The sequence below is a fragment of the Borostomias antarcticus genome (genome assembly GCF_949987555.1).
Source record: "Borostomias antarcticus genome assembly, chromosome: 35".
NCBI lineage: Eukaryota > Metazoa > Chordata > Actinopteri > Stomiiformes > Stomiidae > Borostomias > Borostomias antarcticus.
In genome coordinates this window covers 4,119,832-4,124,089 of record NC_140268.1, presented here as the reverse complement: position 1 = coordinate 4,124,089, position 4,258 = coordinate 4,119,832, and positions in this window count along the sequence as shown.

Here is a 4,258-nt window from a genome sequence, read left to right as displayed (position 1 = left end):
TTGCAAGGGCATGGACGAGACATGAAAGCACCGCCACGGTAATAACGGCGGAAAAAAACGTATTCCCCTCCGAGGGGGCCGGGGTTAAATGCGCTCTGTCTGTCTTTTTTTTTGAGTAATCGGTTACTCGAGTAGGATCAGGTTAGGTTACTCGGTTTTAAAATTAGTCGAAATTCCCATCCCTAATTGTAAGTGCTTCCCCCTGGTGGTGGGTGAGCTGATTCACAGTTTTAATTCACCATTAGCTTCGTCTCTGACCCATGCCAATTTTTTAAAACATTATTCATTTGTACATTCAAAAACATTATTCATTTGAACACACATCGTGTTCAGTAGAAAAGACTTGCCTAAACCTTATATTTTTAATGAGGGAAAAACTCTCTTATTCAATAGACATGTAGAGTATCATCTTAATTAGAACAAAGGGTTGGATCTAATTAGGGCCTAATCAAATTAATACACGACACTGGCCAACCCCCAGGACGACCCCCTGATTCAAACTGCTCCGCCCCTGGCCAGTCCAAGGACGACCCCCTGAGTCGAACTGCTCCACCCCTGGCCAGTCCAAGGACGACCCCCTGAGTTGAACTGCTCCGCCCCTGGCCAACCCCCAGGACGACCCCCTGAGGGGAGCTGCTCCACCCCTGGCCAACCCCCAGGACGACCCCCTGAGGGGAACTGCTCCGCCCCAGGCCGTCAGCCTGAGCTCCCCTTTTCCCTGTGTGACATCAGCAGGAGCAGAGACAGAAAATGGATGCCTGAGCATTAGAACCAGGGCCGTTGTTGAGCGGTGAAAGGTGATGATGATTATAAGGGCCCACAAGCAAGCAGGGCCCACAAAAAATACAAGAGGTCCCTCTTTCTATGATGAAGTTATTCTGCATGTAGATCAGTCACTAATGCTGCATCAGAATTCAAATTAAGCCACAAATAATGCAATACAGATGAAAAAACGTTTAATTTCCTGAGCAATATCCCCCTTCTTAAATGGTTTGGTCCATGCCATGGTTCACGCTGGCAAGTCTCACCTCTTTTGACATTAACGTCACTATACCGGCTGGCTGTCAAATACTAGCACTAATAGCCTAACGTTAAATCATAAACATCATGCCCATACATAAATCCGGGCACCAGAAAAGAGTGGAGAGAGGCCAGGAGAAAAGGCAGCAGAGTGGGAGCCCAGCAAATAAGCTATTTTTTCCACAAGAAAGGTGAGAGTAGCTATGTTGCTAGCTGAGACGGTCGGTCAGTTGCCCGCGGTCTCACATTAACTATGACAACGAGAGCCGTTAGCCTAGTGTGTGAAGAAAGTGCTAAGCTAGGTACAGTAGCTAACACTAGTAAGCTTACATTCTGGTAACAACTCGATCTGGTTAGCTAGCTGCTAGCTAACGTTAGCTACCATTAACTAGACAGCTAGCTACAGTTCTAGCAACCAGCCAACTACCGTTCTGGTAAGCTAGCTGCTAGATAACGTTAGCTACCATTAACTAGACAGCTACTACAGTTCTAGTCTCCTCTACTGGTCCTGGTGATCGCGAATGGTGGTCTGACAGATGGAGCTGTGATAGAAGGGACTGGGTCAGATGGACCTGTGACAGACGGGGCTGTGTCAGGTGTCCTCTTCATCAGAGAGTCCGAAGTGCAAGTGTCCGTCCCTTGACAGACTTCTTCCCACTTCTTGCGAAAGAGTCTCTGACGCAGAGAGAGCTCCAGATCTCGTCTCCAGTGGGCCGTGGGCGATCGTGGAACGTCCAGCTCAGATTGTCCCTTTACCAGCACACCACTACACACCTTGTTCGTGGATAGGTGGCTAGCGAGGCTGTGTCCTCTACTGGTCCTGGTCATGGAGAGTGGTGGACTGACAGATGGACCTGTTACAGACAGGGCTGTGTCAGGTTCTCTCTTCATCAGAGAGTCAGAGGTGGAAGTGGTCGCTCCTTCACAGACTTCTTCCCACTTCTTACAAATGAGCCTCTGACGCCGAGAGAGCTCCAGATCTCGTTTCCAGTGGGCCGTGGGCAGGGCTGGACTGGCCATGTGGTGTACCGGGCAAATGCCCGGTGGGCCGGACCTACTTGTGGGCCGATCTAAAAAAAACAAAAACGAATGGCCCATAGAGCAGGGACAGCGGCCCATTGGTCCATTTTCTATACTGACAGTGGGCTGGCCCAATCATTTGTAGGCCCCACCCCTCCCTCTGTTAGTTTCAGGTGTCATTTGCGTGGGCCGTTAGAGAGCCAAAAGTCAGTGGATGGAGAAAGATGGATAAGGACAAGTATAGTAAACCAAAGCGCAAGGGGGGCGCAGAGAAATTACAAGCTAAAAAGATTAAAAGTCTTGAGGCGGATGCTGCAACATGTGCAAAAATTACTGATATGTTTGCGCCAGGGGCTGCTTCAAAGTCTACAGCCTCAGCCGACGTTGTGCAGCAACACCATGTTGAACACGAACTTGAAGGAGAGGTGGCTGTTGGCCATGGTGGCCGAGAGCAGGACAGGGAAGCCGAGGAGGGACAGAGACATGACAGGGCCGAGGAGGGACAGAGACATGACAGGGCCGAGGAAGGACAGAGTGAGCAGGAGGAGTGTGTAGTTGAAACGGTAAGGAAATATAGCTGAAAGCTTAAAAAGCTATAGCTAAATATGAATATGGGTGACGGCTATCTGCTGGCTACCGCCAGCTAGCATTAGCTAGGTACAGATAGCTAGCATTATCTAGCTACCCACCTCCCTGCCAAGCAAATCGGGTCGTAGCTAGCTACGTTTGAGCTAGCTAGCGTTAACACTGTTTGTCTAGGCCAGCCAGATAACGTCAGTACTAGTAGTGCTAACGTTAGCACGTTAGCTTGGCAATTAGCACTAGCGCTATTACGAACGTTATCTATTCTGGCCTAGCCTAGCAGTGTTGCTGCTGCTGGGCTACTTAACGTTATATCTTCGAAGAAAAAGAGGAGCAGGCTAACGTTAGCTGTGTGTGGCCATGGTCCAGCCTAGCTCCTTTCAGGACTGTTACTAAGGGGCTAGGTTAAAAAAAAGTTCGTTTTGGACCCTGCTAGTACATTACTACTGTTATGCACACACTATAATATTGATTGAGGATCACATGTGAGACCAAGATAACATGCTAAATAATAATAAGAGCAAATTGCAATAATAAACAGCTATGTATTATTGTTAGCTGGTAAAAAATCTAGGCTTTGGACCCTGTGTGTTATTTATCAATGTTCATACAGATGTGGGAAGTTAGAAATGTCACATGCTGCAGCATTTCACCTCGCGGTATTTGGCAGGGAAATCCCGTTGGAAATCTCGTGGGATTTCAGACGGGTGTTATTTCGTTTTAGTGATGCACCACCGCCAGGTGGCGTCTTTGAGTAGATTTAGCAGGCTGGGCTCAGTGTTTTTCTCCTATAGTCTACGAATGAAGCATCATTAAGTTTCACATTCTTTAATTTAAATGCTCTGTTGTAAAGCACTTTGAGCTGAATTTATCTGTATAAAAGGTGCTATACCTTGTTCTCAAACACATGTTTTCTCCATCTGGATGTAATTTAATTATTACGAACACCTATATCTAGGCCTACAGTAGCCTATCTATCTCGGTAACTGACGTCGGGTCAAGACGTGGTGGCTGTTTGGTCAAATGCGCAAAATAACAGTATTGTAAATATATTTGTTAGTAAAGATATGGTGAACGTGGGGGTTTTGCGTTTTGTTTCTGGAACGCATTCAACTGGTAGGCTACTCGTAAACCCCGGAAGTAAATTTGAAGACGGGGCACCAGCTAATGTAGCCAAGTCTGAGCGCAGTAGGCTATATGGCTTCAGCACGATACAAAGAAAAAATAAGCTTGATCGACTTGTGGATCCATACAAAATTGACATAGTCGCCGTGAGTAAAGATCACTCATTGCCAATCATATCCGGACATTAACTATCTTGTGCATAGATAGCGGCAGGTTTGACAGTGAGTGCGTTCACATGCACAATATACACAATATTTTGTTATTTGAATGATCTTGAATATATATATATTCAAGATCATTCAAATAAGAAAATATCGTGTATGTTTTTATTTATTTATACCGGCCGCCAGCCGTTCCATGAACGGCTGTAGGGAATGAGCAGTTTCGCGCTGGCTACAGCCTATTATATGCACAGTTTCGCGCTACGTAGGCTATTATAAATAAGTATTATTCATTGGGGGAGCTTGGACTCGCTGGGGACTGGTGGAGAGACGCAGAGCCTCCCCAGACA